Raw genomic sequence first — 18,814 nt, 5'->3', positions numbered from 1 at the left:
TTTTCCAAAGTGACTACACCAAAGTGGAATTTTGCAATCCCATCATCAGTGTAGGAGAGTTCCAGTTCATCCACACCCCTGTCAACACTTTTTGTTGTCTGTCTTTTTGGGTATAGCCATCCTAGTGGGTGTCGAATGGTATCTCACTGTGGCCTGCTTGGAATTCAACATCTCTTGAAGGTTGATTTTTCCATGTTGGCGGTGCCCATGTCTCCTTTGGTACCATCTCCCTGCATCTTGCCCCATGTCTAGCTCATGGTAGATTCTCAGGCACCATGTGGATTTTCCATATTTGCTATTCACAGTGACACCCATCTCCTGCTTCACAAACAAGACTTTTCGTATTCTATCCATGATCTCCTTTTACCATGTGAATACTCACCCTAACCTTTAGCTCTACATTTCTGTCCAAGGATGGCCATTTTTTCCTTGGAATTCATGCTAACTCAGTTTCTTAGGAGAGAATCTACTTCAGATGCCCAGAATGCACCACAAATGCCCAATAAAGTAGCTGATGTTAGTTCTCCCAGCCCAGTATCTGGCCCAGAGGTGCTTCCTTCTGAGAAATGCTTCCTTCCTTCTCCTTGCCTTATGTATGAGTTTCCTATGGCTGCTGTCACAAATTACCACAAACCTGGTGGCTTAAAACAACGCAGATTTATTTCTTGAGAGTTGTGTAGGTCAGAAATCCAAGAAAGGTCTCAGTGGGCTAAAATCAAGGTGTGAGCAGGGCTGTGTTCCTTTCGGGGGAAAGAATCTAAGGGAAAGAATCCATTTGTTTTTGTTTTTTTTTTCCTTTTTCCTCTGTCTGGCCTATTCCTTGATGCTTAGTGACTACCTTCATGTTCAAAGCCAGCAACATTACATTTCTCAGAACCTGCTTTGTCACATCTCTGACTCTCCTGCCTCTTTCCTGTACTTCCCCCCCCTTCTTTCTTTCTTTTCATTTTAGAGAGAGAGAGAGCATGAGTTGTGGAGGGTCAGTGGGAGAGAGAGAAAAAGAGAATCTTAAACAGTCAGCTCCACAGTCAGCTCAGCACAGAACCAAATGTGGGGCTCAATCCCACGACCCTGGGATCATGACCTGAGCCGAAATCAAGAGTCAGATGTTCAACCTACTGAGCCTCCCAGGTGCCCCTCCTGCGTGTACTTTTAAGGATCCTTGTGATTACATTGGGGCCCCTCTGGACAGTCAAGGATAATCTCTTATTTTAAGGTCAAGTGATTAACAATCTTACTTCCATTTGCAACCTTCCTTGTCCTTTGGAAGGTAGCAACATATTCACAGGCTCTAAGGATTCCCATGTGGACGTCTGTGGGAGCCATTAGCCTGCCTAGCACACCTTGGTTTCATTCTTCCCTCTCACTTTTTACCCTTCTTGCCTTCCTTTGCTCTCTCTCCCTTGCCTCCCACTTGCTCCTACCACATTTTAATAGGGGAAGAAGTCGAGCAGACTGTCACTTTACCAAGCAGGCAATGCTGGCAGGTCAATGGCAGTTCTGGGGTCATTACTGAAATGCCAAAGGCAGTAGAAGCTGTCTGTCAAAATCGGCCTTGTAACTTGTAGGTCTTTCAGAGTGTATTTTTAAATGGAACGTTAACTCCACGAAGCTCATGTTTTTCGAGAATATTATGAATTTGCAAATCTCAGAATGCAATTCTTTCATCCTTTAATCAGAACCATTCAAAAGGCAAGTTATTCAGGCTTTGTGCACAAGGAGGATAAATTGCTGGGTGGCGCAGTTGCATCTTGGAGCCGCGAGGAAAACCGGGAGGGAAGTCCTTCCGTCCTGTGACCTTCACTTCAGCCTGTGAGTGAAGGCTCGCGCCGTGACATGGAAGGAAGGGGTGTCAGGGCCGTAATTGGCTTAAACCTTGAGAAAGATAAACCTGGAAGGTGAACAGGAGGGAAAGAAAAGGAAGCAAAGGAATCACAAAGCAATCTACACTTTTTTTTTCCTTTTTTTTCTATGAATACATTTGCAGGATGACAGATGAAAACAGTCTTATTCATTCAACACATCTTTCCTTGGGTGTGTGCAGTTTGCAAGAGAAACATTATGCAATCGGTGTGAAGCAGGAAAATTATAAGACAAAGAAACAGAGGGCGGTACCTTTTCTTTCACTGAGCTAATACTGATGTAATCACGCCCTAGGCACCACAAGGTGGCAAGGGCACGCTGAGGTCGTCTGTGGTGGGCGGTTCGCACCCATCTCCTGTGCCTCCTGCACTCAGCTCCGTCTCCGGACCGGGTAGTATTGGTGGTGCTTAGTGCCCTGCTTCCTACTGCAAGAGACGAGGCAGCGTGATTCTGAGCCAGCAGAGGATGTGCCCGGGCTGGTCAGTCAGGACTGAATGGGGCCAGATGAAGGGATAGTTGGAACTCACTGGCCGCAGCCGCAGCAGAGCCTGGTAGCACCCTGGTGGCATCCAGTCAGGCTGCTTTGCCAAAAGGTGCTACCTCTTGGTCCTCTAAGACTGACTTGGCTCACGCCTGTTTTCCAAGTTGGGTTTTCCGTCTTCTCATTGTGTGAACCCAGTTTTCTTCTCTAAATTTCTTCTCCGCTTAACATCGCAAAATTTGTTTTTTTGTTGCTTGTGACTCTGAGCCCTGGTGGATCACACTGTTTATTAGCCGGGAGAAAATGAGCTTAGTGGCTGCAGACTGTAAACATGCAGGAAGTCGGGACACTAGGGCTTAGGGACCAGCGTTTCCCTCCGCCAGGAGGGATCTTCCCTTGCTCTTCCTGGACATTCAGGTCCTTGTTAAATGCCACCATCTCAGAGAGGATTTCTACAGCCAGCCTGCTCAAGCCACCCACCCTCTTGCTCTCTACCAAGCAAGTCTGCAGCCCTGGAGATACATTGGAGTAACCTGAGAGCTGTAAAAATATTAGTGTCCAGGTCCTACCCACCATGGATTCTGATTTAATCTGGTGATCGGCTGGCTCACCTGGATTTTACATATCACTCTAGATGATTCTAACATGCAGTTGAGGTAGAGAATCCCTCACCTATCACACCACCCTGTCTGGATTCTCTGCAAGGTGTACATTTTCTACTTTTCGGATTTGAATACTGGTTGTCTTCCTGCACCATGATGTGAACTCAGTGGGAACAAAAGCTTTCTCTTGTTCATGTGCTTTGTAGTAAATAATACAACAAATACCGAATGAATGAATCAACAGCACAAACATTTCTTTCCTTTTCTCGGCTTGTTGCCTTCCAGTGTGCTCAGATTTGCTTTGGGTGGTACCTGAGCATTCTGTCTCCATCTCCCTCCCTTCTGGGTTATCGTGTTGACTCTCAGCCTGGGATCCGTCCCTGCCATTGCTGCATGGACTTGGAGGCTTGGACACAGACATTCCAAGCCTCATCTTGGGAGGGCAGTCATGGAACTTTAGATTTCTCAGGTGAGGCAGGGCAGCGGAGGGGCTTAGCTTTTCCACCCTTCAGTGAAGGATTAACAGAACAGCACACTCTCTCTCTGAGGAGGCTTGTTTCTTCTGGTCTGGGTATAGGGGTCAATTGTGTGGGCTTGACCCAAACTGCCTGGGTTTAAACTTTGGCTCTGCCTCCTTGAAGCTCTGTGCCCTTGGGCAAGTGACCTCACCTCTTTGTGCCTAATTTTCTCCATGGGTAAAATGGGGGCATTAATAATGAACCTTATTTCACAAGGCTGTTTGTATGAGATGAATTTACTGTTTTGATAGCCTAACTTAAGTGCTGTGCATTGTGCTAAAAGAGTCACCAGCCCTGAAGTTAAGCAGGAGTGTATATGCGGCAGTTGGGGGGGGTTGGGCAATGCAGTAAAGGGGTGTGGAGCGACTGTGATGGTCAGCTTACTGAGTGACCACTGGGAGGTGGGCCTAAGGCTAAGTGTTTTCCTTGGAACTTCGTATTAAATTTTCACAACCGCATAAGCCAGGCACTATGATTATCTCCAATTTTGTAGATTTATGAGCCAGAATCCAAACCCTAACAGGTCTGCTTGACTCCAGAACCCAAGGTGAGTTATTGCTGCGAGGGCCTGAATTAAACAGCATTGTGTGGTGAACTCAGGGTGGGGCGTGGGCTGAACTGGAGGAAGGATGTGAGGAGCTGGGATGGATGTGGGCAGACTTCCCGTCGAAGGCGTTTTGAGTGGTAACCTCAAGCAAGTGGGGAGGCCAGCGAGGACATTGCAGGCGTCCATAACTGTGCCCACCGAGGGGGAGGTGGGCGTGAGCCAGAAGAGGAGGCTGCTTCATTAGCGGCTCTCTACCTTGCCGGGGATGCCCCGCTGGCAGAGTGTATGCAAAACCTCCCCTGCGAATTTCCACCTTCCTTCCTGGCTTATTCTCTCCTATCTGAGGGCTTTCCCCGCCCCCCCCACCCCCCATATTCTCCCTTCCTTTCTGCCCCACTCCTCCTCCAGTCTGATGATAGAACAGTCGATGTATTCATCCTAACATCCAACGAATATTACATATATTGAGGGCTTGCTTTGGGCCAGGCAGTTGCTACAGGTAGGACAGTGAGAACACTCTCATTTCAGTACTCACCACCCCCTCAGCTCCCCCCAGCTGCAGGTGCCTTGGTCACAGAGAGCCCCCAGCATACCCCTGCCAGTCTCCGTGTGCTTCCCTGGGTGAGCCTCCAGTTCCACATCAGAAACTCAGCTGGGGACCAGGAAAATGCACAAAGGAAAAAATCACAAGCTGCAGGTAGACTCATGCCAGTTTTCCTCCCAAGACCCCCTTCAGACCCATTATTAGATGAGACTATGGGCCACAGGGAGCCTGTGTCTTCAAATGCTGCCCAATTTCCTCAGAAGTGTGCCTAGCCACCCGGGATTAGGTAGGTGGGACTACGGATCAGAAAATGATTGTTTCTCCTCTCTCAAGGAAACATCCCACTGCGTGTTTTTCTCCAAGAGAAAACTCTTGCTTCGCATTCTGTTCTAGGGCAGGCTGACTCTTTCTGGAAACCACCCACTTGCGTGGATTTTTGCAATAATCCTCACGTGAAAGCCCCCTCCCCATAGCCCATTAGTAGCCAGATGTTTCCAAAGTGGGAATCTAGCCGTGGAATCCCTGCCTCCACTCTGGCAAAAAGCTTCTCAGGGCTCCTAGAAGGAGCAAGGAGGTCAGCACCTTGCACCTGCAGAGCCTCATGGTTGGCCCTGCTTCAGTCTGGTCTGATTTACACCTCCCTCTTCTGCTGGGAAGCACTTTCTTCTCCTTTGTTCATCCCATCATCCACTCTTTCAGCTCTGCAGTTGGTTCCCAGCTTAGTTCCTGAATCCCTTTACCACAGGCTCACATCGAATTTACCCCAGCTGTGATTTCACCTGTATTAGTGTGGCCCTTTCCTTAATATCTGTGTCTCCTGTGAGCACAGTCGGAGTCGGGAGCTCTTGTCTCATTTTTCCTCCCCGCTAGGAGAGAATTCTAGACTTACGGCTGTTTCCCAACATTCATTTGTCTGTCCTACCCTAATAACTGAGCCTTGAATTCTCTCAGAGCAGCAACATGCTTAGTTGAAAGACCGTGTTTCTCAGCCTCTCTTGCACTGAAATGCGGCCAGGTGAGAGAAAGTTATGGATATAAAGGATTGTATGAAACACACGGGAAGACTGTCAGATGGAATATGACATCATCAGCGAAGGCACTTTTGACTTTCTTCTGATTGCTTGGGATGTGGAGATGATGGCTGGAACTTGAGCAGCCACTGTTAGACCATGAGGTAAAGGTGTAGCTTGGCAAAACATCAAGCTAGAAGGAGGCTGTACCCCTGATAACCATCAGAGTCCCCATACCAACTCTGGACTACCTGATTTCAGGCTTCTTTTGTTTTACCTTAAAATATCATTTTTGTTGGTTCTTTCCCATATAAGATTTGTTCAAATTATATGTATTTGAAGTGGTAAGATCACAGCTACAGAATAAGCCATCCTGCAAGAAATCCATTTATAAAACTCATAAACACTGTTTTCTCTTTTATATATTGTATTATGTACTTTCTTTTTTAAAGGGCATACAAAAGGTAAACTTAACAATACTTTGTCTTCTCCCAATTTTGGAGAAATACTTCCTAATTCAAAATCCTGTACCTGATAAGAAAAAAAAAGTTTCCACAAATTGACAATTATCCCCTGACTTCTCTCTTTTTAAATTTATTTATTTATGTAAAAAATTTATTATTTTGTAATTTAAAACTGAGTTAATATAGAGTGTAATAAAGATTTCAGGAATAGCATTTAGTGACTCATCATTTCTACATTAACACCCAGTGCTCATCCCAACAAGTGCCCTCCTTAATGCCCCTTGCCCATTTAGCCCCTCCTCCCACCCAACAACCCAGCAGCAACTCTCAGTTTGTTCTCTGTATTTAAGAGTCTCTTATGGTTTGTCTCCCTTTCTGTTTCTATCTCATTTTATTTTTGCTTCCCTTCCCCTATGCTCATCTGTTTTGTTCCTTAGATTCCACATATGAGTTAAGTCATATTTGTCTTTCTCTGACTGACTTATTTCGCTTAGCATCACTAGTTCCATCCACGTTGTTGTAAATGGCAAGACTCATTCTTTTTGATCACTGAGTAATATTCCATTATATATATACCACATCTTCTTCATTCATCAGTCGGTGGACATTTGGGCTGTTTCCATACTTTGGCTTTTGTCGGTAGCGCTGCTATAAATATTGGGGTCCCTGTGTCCCTGTGGATCAGCATTTTTGTAACATTTGGATAAATACCTAGTAGGGCAATTGTTGGGGTCTTAGGGTAGTTCTATTTTTAATTTTTTGAGGAACCGCCATACTGTTTTCCAGGGTGGCTGCACTAGTTTGTATTCCCACCAGCAGTGCAAAAGGGATCCCCTTTCTCTGCATCCTTGGCAACATCTGTTGTTTCCCGAGCTGTGAATTTTAGTCATTGTGACAGGTGTGAGATGATATCTCATTGTGGTTTTGATTTGTATTTCCCTGATGATGAGTGATGTTGAGCATCTTTTCTTGTGTCTGTTAGCCATCTGGATGTCTTTTTTGAAAAAGTGTCCGTTCATATCCCCTGACTTCTCTTTTAAAGCATCTCCCCTCAGGTTTCTTCTCCCATAAACACCAGTTGCCCTGCACATGCTTAGTTATTACTTTTCCCAAAAAGGCAAAGCTTTAACTACTACAATTTTATGTACAGATCTACTCTTAAAACAGAAACGAAAACAAGAACCACGACAAAACACAACCACAAAATGCACTCTCAAAAATCACAAACCAGATAGAAGATACTCTGGCAGTGTTTACAAATTAATCGCTGTCCTCATAGAAAGTTGTTATGTAACGAAAATGTAAGTAGACTGTGTACGATGCAGATAAATCCATCTCCCTACAGAGTGTGTCCACATAAACTCACACCTGATGCTGGTGGACTGCTCGTGTGTTGCCATTTACTCGTTAATGTCATCATTCCCAACTGGTAACTTCTGGCCATTTCATACCTGAGCTGTAACAGTAGCAAGTCAGCGGTACAGGAAACCTGCATGCGCGATGCTGGGAGAAACACAAGCCTGTGCTACTGTAACTCCGTTTGTGTACCAGCTGAGATGCTGAAAATAAAATGACAAATGCAAGTAGAACGTGGGATGGAGCATCTACTTAAAGGACATTTGTCAAGCCCTTTACTGGAGACATTGTGTGCATGAAGGCACTTTTATGATGTATTACTATTCCTTTCATTTTCAAATATAAAATATAAATACGGCTTTATGTTACCAAAAGACATAGTAAGAAAGTAAAAACAAAACAGTTACTAGCCTAGCCAGGCAAATTTGTTCGTTAGATTTTGGAAAAAGTCTGCTTTCTGCAGCTGGCAAAGAGAGTTACGCAAAGCTGAAAGTGGAGGCTGCTAACCAGATGAGATCAGTATGGGAAATGGGGAAACGCTTGGTGTAAATGTTTCCCGCACAGAAAACAGCCCCACGGTGCATTTCCAGGAGGCGCTTAACACAAAGGCCCTGCTCCCTCTTCTACCCCAACCCTTCATCTTGGAGCTGGGCATCCATATTGTGTGTGAAGTCCAGGATGTGTGGGAGGCAGAGGATGGCAAAGGGGGCTGGTGAAGATAAGAGAGTCTGTATGCGTGGGCTTCTCCCCAAACATCTGCCCACGTACACCTGCAGCTTGACAAGCTGATGTCACCATGTCGAGCCCACTACCACTTCGCCTGTAGTGGAAATCTGTGTAGTAAGCTGCTGGGGCTGTCTTTCTTTTCCTTCCTTCCTTCCTTCCTTCCTTCCTTCCTTCCTTCCTTCCTTCCTTCCTTCCTTCCTTCCTTCCTTCTCTATTTCTCTCTCTCTCTCTTCCTATTTCTTTCTCCCCCAGGAGGTATTTTCAGTTGATTAAATACATATTAGTCAAGGGCTCACTATGTGCCTGGCTCTGTGTCAGACACACAGCATTTCAATGTAACTTTTCCTTTGGAGTTTCTTTTTTATGAAATCCTCTCCAGTCCCACAGTCCTTAGCATCTGGGGAATGGATCTTGAGGTACTAGGAAGCCGAACCAGACACATTCCCAGTGAGAGGTGGTGTGGCCATTCTCACCTCTCAATGGAAAAGTCGTGCTTGGGTATTCCCTATAGGATTTGCAGCTGGCACAAAGCCTCTAAATTGAGACACCTTCTTGAAGAGTATACTGTAAGGTACCCTGGCATGATGTTGCTTCATCTTCTAGGTGCTGATTTCTCTTGGCCAAACATACTTCACAGATGAATGGGAAAGAATATGGGCTAGGACTGTTGCAGTACCCAACCCAGTTTCAGTTTCTCATCCTACCAGTCTCTCATCTGCCCCCATCCTGAGAAGTGGTCCCCACAGTGAAGTATCATATGATCCTTTTCCCAGGCACAGGTTCCTGAGAAGCTCAAGGATGGTTCCAAGAAGCTCAAGCTCCTACAGAGAAAGGAGAAAGATGAAACAAGGCTTCTTGCTGAGGCTACAAAACTTAGATCACACAGGCTTAGACACTCTGGTGGGTGGAGGTTCTTTCACCCTCACCAGGGCCTCTGCTTAACTACTCAGAATTAGCAAAACTGTCTGAAGTAAGCAAATAAATTAAAATGGTGATGCATGCCACAGGAATGCTTAAATGGCAGTGAAAGAAAAAAAGAAAGAAAGAGAAAAAAAAAGAAAGAAAAATGTAAACAATTTATGAAGAAATCCTAAGTAGGCATTTGCTATGAATATGCTATAACTTAGAAATACATTGGGAGCAGGGAGTAGAGTGGTTCAGGGAGACACGAAAATCCACAACAGGTTAAGTTAGAACTTTACATTTCTTGTGGATTTGCAGCAAATGTTTGAAAACAGTTTTTTATACTAGAGTCTTTGGAGATTCTCTTGACCTCCTAACGTTACAGATGGTACACAGCTTAAAATGAATCATGGCAGTAACATAATAAATACAGTTGATCCTTGTTATTTGCAGATTCTCTATTTCTGAATCTGCCTACTTGCTAAAATTTATTTGTAATCTCCAAATCAATACTTGTGGCACGTTTGTGGTTATTTGCATACATGGGCAAAGCAGTAGAAAATTTTGTCTGATATACACATTTCCAGCTGAGGTGGGATGGAGCGAGTGTCTGTATTGTTTCAGCTCTCATCCTGCAAACAACTGTCCTTCTTGCCATGTTTTAGTGCATTTTTGTGCTTTTTTGGGAGGTGATCTTGCTATTTAAAATGGCCCACAAGTGCTAAATTACTGTCTAGTGTTCATAAGTGCGAGAAGGCTGTGATGTGCTATATGCAGAAAATATGTGTGCTATATAAGTTTCCTTCAGGCATGGGTTATAGTGCCTTTAGTCATGCATTTGATGTGAGTGAATCAGTAATGTATGATAAATAATGTGTCTTTAAATAGAGATGCACATAAAATAAGGTTCTGGTTTGATTGGTTGGTGAAAATATCATGGCCAGGGCTTAGAGGATCCTAATTTCGTATTTCCCCAGGAGCATGGCTCAGTATTTGCTAGTTCGATATTTATTGTGATGCTATTGAACATAAGTACCGTGGATAATGAGAATCAACTGTACTCCTAAAAAAAAAAAGTCACAGAAATGCATTTCATATTTTTGCTACAAATTTGTGTTTCCTGCAGTTCCATAGCATGTTAGCAGACCACAAACACATAGTTTCTGCTGACAAGATGTGGCTGGAATTGCCATTAGGAGGGTTGGTGCCGTTCCGTATCCCAACCGTCAGGCATAGCCAGCCAGCTCAGGGCAGAGGAGAGTGTGTGTGTGACACGTGGGGTTGCTCATTTTTCACTCGCTGAGATGTCCGTGAGATCTGGGAGCCTGGGAGAAAAGTAAGGCTTTCCCAAAGGAGCCTACAGCTATACAGTTAGACTTAAAAATTTTTTTTTTCATTAAATGTTAACTTTGTTCTTAAGTTTGTAGTTTACTTCAAGGTAATATCTTGGAGGAAGAAGGAATAACACTGCCTTACAGATGACCTGTATCACTTTGTAAGGAGGAGCCACACCAGGCATAATCTACTGCATGCCAAGTCCTCCACCAGTCAGAGCATTTCCAGATGATAAGTATGAAATCTCAGAAATATGGACTCCTTTTATGCTCCACAAACCATGGAAAGGATCTAAATGAGAACAGAGCTGGAGTAGAGGCCAGAGACTTTTTCTGAAGATGGCACATACTCTCATCTTGTGGGGCAACTGTCATTGATTGGTAGTCATTTCAGGGGAAAATGTGTTCTGAAGGAATCTGGGGCCAAATCCAGGCTCAGTGGTACATCGTGGTGACATGATTAATTAGCCATGTTCACTGTGGGTGAGGAGGGCGGTAGCACACGTGTTATAATTTGCCTTCTGTAAGTTAAAGCAGTAGAGCGTCAGCAGAAGAACCTCTCTCGTTAGATCAGAATAGGACTGGGTCTGGACTGGTGGTCTCTCTCAATGCCGTGCTTCGCATGTTGCCTCATATAGAGTAGACGCTAAGTAAGCAGTTGCTAAGTGCAGGTAAGTGCTTACATACCCTTGAGTGTGGAGGGGCATGGAGAGAGGGATGGGGAATTTTTCAAGCCTATGAAGTAGAGCAGGTACAGTCGTTTGAGGTCACTAAGTCTTCCAGTTTGGCTTGAAATCCTGCCCCAAGGGTCATAGCCTCCCCTACCTTCACCTCAGGCCATTTAAAAATGTGAAGTGTTGCAGTGTCATCAGCACCACCCTTGAAGAACTGCCTGAGCTGCTGGAGGCCATAGAGACTCAGCAGGACTCGAGCTTGGGAATGGATTTTCTGATTTTCTTTTGAGTGCTTTAAACTACAGCTACCCATGTAGAAAGAGTCACTACATAAGTCTTCTCTGATTGATTTGTGTCCCTTTCAGGATCTTGTTTGTTAATGTAACTGGCTTGCCTCGTAGGGGGTACATTAAGGCTGAACAGAGCCAGCTCATCTGTCCTTCCTTGGGTACCCTGTAGAGCAGAGGGTCATACCCACAGTTTGTCTTCATGATCTGCTCACGAGCCACACAGAAGGAACACATGTCTGAACAGCATGGGGACAGGCTCTCGAGGGGTGTCTGTGGAACACAGCAGAACCCAGGGGCTAGTAGTGGAAGGAAGGCCCTTTTCTCTCTGCCCTTCAAATGGAATCTAAGCAATGGTTTTCGGTATGATGCACAAGGTGATCTACAGAATTTTGTTTTAGATTACTTTTTGAAAATTTCATCTTTTTTATGTTGTGTATATATTTTATAATATGCATGTTATATTACTCTAGAGTTAATATAACTCTATTATATTAACTATATATACAACTGTATTCACAGTTATATATATCTGTATTCACAGTCATATATATCTGTATCTCTATATATGTCTATATCTATCTATATATGTATATCTATATGAAGGACCACTTCTTACTCCTCCCACTAAGTATAGCACAAATCTTTGGACATTATCCATAAAGGAAACATAAGTATATTCTGGAAAGTGGAGAGGAGAAAGACCAGTTTTGAGACCCAAGACACAGCAATAAGTTCCTTGAGGTTTCATTTTGCCTCATATATCCTGGACTAGATTCTAGAGAAGGTAGTAAACCTGGAAATGCTAATGGGTTCAGACAAAGAAACAAGTCTCTGAGAAAAGTCCTCTCTCTCCAAAGACCAGGAAAGGGGCAGTGTAGTAAGACAGACCATCCAAACACCATGAGAAAAACCTATGACACTTACCCCCAGCCCCATCAGCAAAGGCCAAGCAGAGAGATGAGATGTCCACTTTCACCAAAGGGAATGAATAATAATGAGATGAGGTACCCCTCACTCACCAGCCGTGATGTGGTGTCAGTGGAGGCCTAATGGGGAGCCTGGAGTCCCACCCTTCAGCTGTAACGAGGCATCCCTGCCCACCAGATGGAGGCTCAATGGGGAACTGGACTTTCATCATCACCTGGCAGTACTGAGGTGGCACGAGTCAGAGGAGGGCTGCTAAAAAGCAAGACGTAAAGAAGAACCAGAGTCTCTTGATATAATAGAAAAATGTTCAAGATACAAGGGAAAATCACCCATCCTACCTGGAAGCAGGAAAATCTCCATGTGAATGAGAAAAGACAATTGACAGATGCCTACGTCTGGATGACACAGATGTTGGAATCATCTGACAAGGATTTTAAAGCAGCTAACATCAAAATGCCTCAGTGAACAATTATGAACATCCTTGGAACAAATGAAAAAAAAAAAAAAGGAAAGTTCAGCAAAGAAAGAGAATGTTTCAGAAAGAAAAGCAGTTATAAGGGAGAATCAAATTGAAATTTCAGAACTAAAATGTATAATTGAATTTACAACAACCCCCCCCGCCCCGACCCGCCCAGTGGATAGGCTGGACAGCAGAATGGTGAGAACAGAGTAAAGAAATCAGTGAATGTGAAGATAGAACAATAAAAATTACTCAGTCTGAACCACAAAGTGAAAATAGACTTTAAAAAAATGAACAAAATCCTGGAGATTATAATAAAAGGTCATGTTAGTCACAGAAGGCCAGGAGAAAGGTGGAGCTGAAAAAGGATTTGTAAAAATAATGGCTGAAAATTTCCCAAATTTGGTAAAAGACCTAAACCTCAGATTCAAGGAGCTGAGCAAACCCCAAGTAGAATAATCCCAAGAAATCCACATGAAGACACGTCATAGTCAAACTTCTGAAAACTGAAGACAAAGAAACATTCTTGATAATAGCCAGGAAGAAACCATACCATACCCAGAGGGGAAAGGCAATTTGGATGACAGTAGACTTCTTATCAGGAAGTAGGGAGGCCAGAAAGAAATGGCACAATATTTTTCAAATGCTGAAAGAAAAGATATGTCAACCTAGAAATATATATCCAGTGAAAATATCCCTCAGGAATGAAGGAGCAATGAAGACATTCTCAGATGAAGGAAAACTAAGAGAGACCTTCTGTCACCAGCTGACCTACCTTATAAGAATGGTGAGATGGAATTTTCCTAAGCAGAGAAGAAATGATAAAAGAAGAAATTGTGTACAAAAATGCTCAGGTATTCTTTTTCAACATTACTTGGGCTATTCGGGGTCTTTTCCAGTTCCATGCAAATTTTAGAATTGTTTGTTCTAGCTCTGTGAAGAATTCTGGTGTTATTTTGATAGGGATTGCATTGAATGTGTAGATTGCTTTGTGTGGTATAGACATTTTAACAGTATTTTTTCTTCCAATACATGAGCATGCAGTGTTTTTCCATGTTGTTGTGTCTTCTTCCATTTGTTTCATAAGCTTGCTGGGGTTTTCAGCGTATGGATATTTTACCTCTTTGGTTAGGTTTATTCCTAGGTATCTTATGGGTTTTGGTGCAATTATAAATGGTATCAATTCCTTAATTTCTCTTTCTGTTGTTTCATTATTGGTGTATAGAAATGCAACCGATTTCTGTATGTTGATTTTATATCCTGTGACTTTGCTGAATTCATGTATCAGTTCTAGCAGTTTTTTGGTGGAGTCTTTCAGGTTTTCCATGTAGAGCATCATGTTGTCAGCAAAGAGTGAAAGTTTGACTTCTTCCTTGCCAATTTTTATGCCTTTTATTTCTTTTCGTTGTCTGATTGCTGAGACTGGGACTTCCAGGACTCTGTTGAACCACAGTGGTGAGAGTAGATATCCCTGTTGTGTTCCTGAATTTAGGGGGAAAGCTCTCAGTTTTTCCCCATTGAAGATGATAATAGCTGTGGGTCTTTCATATATGGCCTTTAAGATGTTGAGGTATGTTCCTTCTATCCCTACTTTCTTGAGTGTTTTTATTAAGAAAGGATGCTATATTTTGTCAAATGCTTTTTCTGCATCTATTGAGAAGAACATATGGTTCTTATCCTTTCTTTTATTAATGTGTTGTATCATGTTGATTGATTTGTGGGTATTGAACCACCCCTGCAGCCCAGGAATAAATCCCACTTGATCATGGTGAATAATTCTTTTAATGCATTATTGTATTCAATTTGCTAGTATCTTGTTGAGAATTTTTTGCATTCATGTTCATCAGGGAAATTGGTCTGTAATTCTCCTTTTTAGTGGAGTTTTTGTCTGGTTTGGGAATCAAGGTAATGCTGGCCTCATAGAATGACTTTCAAAGTTTTCCTTCCATTTCTATCAACAATAGCCAAGTTATAGAAAGAGCCCAAATGTCCATCGACTGATGAATGGATAAAGAAGATGTGGTGTGTACACACACACACACACACACACACAGAGACACACACACACACAATGAAATATTACTTAGCGATCAAAAAAGAATGAAATCTTGCCATTTGCAACAAGGTGGTTGGAATTAGAATGTATTATGCTAAGAGAAATAAGTCAGAGAAAGACAAATACGTGGTTTCACTCATGTGGAATTTAAGAAATAGAACAGATGAACATAGGGGAAAGAAGCAAAAATAAAATAAAATAAAAACAGAAGGAGACAAACTACAAGAGACTCTAAATACAGAGAGCAAAGTGAGGGTTGCTGGAGGGGAGATGGGTGGGGGGTGGGCTAAATGGGCAAGGGGCATTAAGGAAGGAACTTGTGATGAGCACTAGGTATTGTATGTAAGTGATGAATCACTAAATTCTACTCCTGAAATCAATACTACAGTATATGTTAACTAACTTGAATTTAAATAAAGAAAAAAGAAAAAAAATGTTCAGGTAACCCAGGTGAAGGCAGGAAAAAGGAAACAAATGAAAAACAGAAGGAACAAATAGAAAACAAAAAATTAAATGGCAGAACTTAAGCCCTAACGTATCATTAAATGCATTGAATTTCATCATCTAAATGCATTAATTAGAAAATCCAGAGATCGATAGTGGGTAAAAAAGAAAAAAACATGATACAACTGCATGCCACCCATAAGAACCTACTTCAAATGCAACACTACAGACAGGAAAAGTAAAGGATGAAAATAAGAAAATGGTATGTCAGTAATCAAAACAAAGCAGAGCAGGAGTGGCTATCTTAACATCAGATCAAAGGGGCTTCAGAGCAAAGAAAATTATCAAGGACAGAGAGAGACCTTGCATAATGTAAAAGGGTTAGTCTACAAAGAAGATGTAGTAATCTTAAATATGTGTTAAATGCATTTAACAACAGCGCCACAAAACATGGAAAACAAAACTTGATAAAACTAAAAGGAGAAATAGACAAATCCACAATTGTAGTTGGAGATTTCAACATCTCTGTCTTTAACAATTGATAGAACAGTGAGAAAATCAGCAAAGGATACAGAAGAACCCAGTACCGTCAACTGACAGGGTCTAGTTAGCTTAGAACACTCTATCCACCAACAGCAGAATCCACATGCTTTTCAAGTACCCAGGGCACAATCACCAAGACAGACCATCCAGGGCCACAAAACAAACCTCAAGAAATTGAAAAGGTTTGAAATCACACAACAGGAATCCTCTGACCATGTGGAATCGAAATTGAAATCAGGAACAGAAAGATAATGGGAAAAACTCCAAACATGTGGAAACTAAACAGTGCAGTTCTAAATAGTCCATGGGTCAAAGAGGAAGTCTCAAGGGAAATACAATTATATTTTGAGCTGAATGAAAATAAGAGAATGAAGCACTATAAAAAGTTCGTGTATAATTGTAGTGTAAAATATGAAGCAGAGGTTCAGAAAACCATCGTGACATCTAACTAGTGTTTGCTTCTCCAGACAAAAGGAAAACTGCTGGAAGAGGATGACAGAGAAAATGCCAGGGCACCAAATGTCAAGTCCTGCCTGTCTGTCCTGGGCACACACCATACTCTGCCCCCAGCTCTCTTTCCTGGGGTGTTTCCTGGTTGCAGCATGAAACAAAAGATACATTCGAGTTAGCATCATCCAAGGGAGTTTAATGAAATGGCTATTGATAAAGGTGAGGGTGGGGCTTAGGAAAACCACAAGGGATATTACAGGGCTCTGCCACTAAGGACAGTAGGGCTGTTAGTAATCTGAGGCCTGAAGGGGCAAGTGCAAGCACAGTTAAAGAGCCTGGAGACAATGAGGGGTGTATAGAGAACCACCCAGACAGAGCTGTGACCATCTGTCAAGTGACTCAGTACTCTCAAGGTGACCCGAAGGGGCAGGAAGCTGGAGAAGCAAACCATCTTCTCCTTTTCCTTCCTTTGATCTCCTGCCTAGGTACCCACTGACCAAACTCAACTGCAGGCCAGAGTCTCTCAAGAGGAGATCCATACAGATCAGCCTCCCAGGGCTAAAAGCAAGGTCGAGAAAATTAGATCAAAGATTTTTTGAGGTTGGAGTAAACGGGAAACTATCTGGGTGGCAGCGGGACTCAGAGACTGGGTGACAGTGTGGCCAAAAGGAGCCACCCAACCCTCAGTTGATTCTGATGTGAGAAAGAAACCTTTGCTTTGTTAAGCCTCTGTGATCTGGGGATGTTTGTTAAAGCAGCCGATGTTAATTACCTTGACCAATGCGCCTAATAAAAGCCTGGGCCTCAAATTCTGTGTGGAGTCGCATATTAAATGCATAATCCAGCACTCAGCGTAATTAAAAAGCGATTCCAGTAGTTACTTGTGTCTCTTGAAAAACACCGGTGGGGACACAATTCATAATTTTAGTAACTCCTCCTGAAATCTGTTTTGTCTCCAGGACAATCCTTCTTTGCCCACATGCTCTCATCTATCCACCCTCAGAAACTCCACCCAACTCCCGGTCTATGTAGGATTTGTCCTTCCCTCCAGCCCTTTATAATACCGGTCATTTACCTTCTGTCTCTGCCTTCCCCGTCACCCCTTTAGTCTCTCTTTTATCCCAGAAGATCCCTGAATCTGGTTGCCTAATATGGAGGGATGTGTAAAATTAAGGTAGGGAATAGGAGAATCCAGGGATATGTTTAAAACACAGGCTGTGTGCTTGTGGCGGGCTGGTTACCCTGGGATTTGGTCTCTGAGACAGAGCTGACATGTGGCATGTTTATTAGGGAGCAAGCTCTGGATCAACTCCTGTGGAAGGGAGAGGGCAGAAGCAGGAATGGCAGAGGGAAGGCCTCGCTGTGACATAGGAGCTCTGGCGCCTATACGGCCATCTAGAGTTTTCCTGCTTTTGCCAGGATGGCTCGGCCTTTATACCCTCGCCTCCATCTGGCATTGATGTGTGACTTTGGGTGACGTAATTCCTGAGAGGGCTGACAGCTGAAGGCTGCCTGCTGACAGCTCTCTCAGGAGCCAGGACAACGAATCTTGCCTTGCAGGGAGACCTGGGCATCTGGTCTTGTGTTTGTCACTGTGCAGAGGGTCTGTGCCTGTGTGAGAGGTGGGCTGCAGCTCTGCCGTTTCTGTGGTCATTACTCATGTACAGAGGTTGCTGTCATTCCCTTTAAGCTCTTTACGCCTTCCATGCAATGCCCCGAGGCCCTTATTCCACGTTACATTTGCCGCTTCCTTGAAGAACTGTATCAAAATTCTTTTCTTCCAAGAGCCCTTGATGTCTGACTCTTCAGCTTCTCCCTGACCCGGTGCTTCTGGGGCTGGTGGATGGGAGCCACAGCCCCAGAAGGTTCTCCCTGGGCTCTCTGAGTTGCAGGGTTATAGAGAAGTGTGTAGCTGCCCTTTCTGTAATGCATTGATTTCTTATTATAATTACAGAACAGGGTAATTACTGTAGTCATTGCAAGGGCTTGTTTACGGCTCTGTCCATCCTGATTGTTAGTTTCAGACAGTACTCTGGGGCTGTGGATAACTTGCTGGCCTTCCAAGCTGATTCTTTTCCCTGATTGTATATAATTAGGGCCCAGCAGCAATAGCCTTTTAATTTCTCTTTTCCCATTGAGCCTGATTTTTCAATTCTTGTGATGCCCCACCAGCCTTGTGTAAACTTGGGAGTAAAGCCCTGATATGCAGAAGGAGGAAGGGAATACGTAGTATAGTGCCCTGGGGCATGCCTCTGCTGTGATTGGGAACCCAGCTCAGATGTGTACTGCCTGTATGAAGTTGGGCATGTTTCTTAGCCCCTATACACCTTAGTTTCCTCATCTGTACAATATGGATGGATAACACCTCCTGAATACAGTTGTGGTGAGGAGAGAATCTCATATTATGTGCTTAGCACCATGCCTGATACCTGAGCAGTGTCTGTTGTATGGTTGTCATTGCTGCTAGTTCCACTTGTTCCTTTGAGAAAAGTGAAGCTCAGATTGCAGTCGGCGATTCTGATTGGCTGACAGTAGCTTCTGCACACCTGTTCCTTCACTAAGTGTCTTTGAGTATCTCCCCTCCGCCCCACCTCTAGTTGTGATATTGTAGTGAAACCCCGC

The 18,814-nt window shown here is 43.4% G+C and overlaps 1 long non-coding RNA gene across 2 annotated transcripts in view; it reads right to left on the bottom strand.

The window, feature by feature from the left end:
- Positions 1–778: 778 nt before the first annotated feature.
- The window catches only part of LOC113604369 (uncharacterized), a 31,631-nt gene continuing 13,595 nt past the window's right edge, over positions 779–18,814 (bottom strand). The window contains exon 3 of one of the 2 annotated variants that reach the window (XR_008293746.1): positions 779–1,891. This is a non-coding gene — a long non-coding RNA (uncharacterized LOC113604369). Of the gene's footprint in view, positions 1,892–6,534; positions 8,933–18,814 lie in introns of those variants that run through there. The other variant, XR_003426276.2, reaches the window with a different exon arrangement.

The sequence above is a fragment of the Acinonyx jubatus genome, chromosome E2 (assembly GCF_027475565.1).
Source record: "Acinonyx jubatus isolate Ajub_Pintada_27869175 chromosome E2, VMU_Ajub_asm_v1.0, whole genome shotgun sequence".
Classification (NCBI taxonomy): Eukaryota; Metazoa; Chordata; class Mammalia; order Carnivora; family Felidae; genus Acinonyx; species Acinonyx jubatus.
This window is presented reverse-complemented; position numbering and strand designations above follow the sequence as displayed.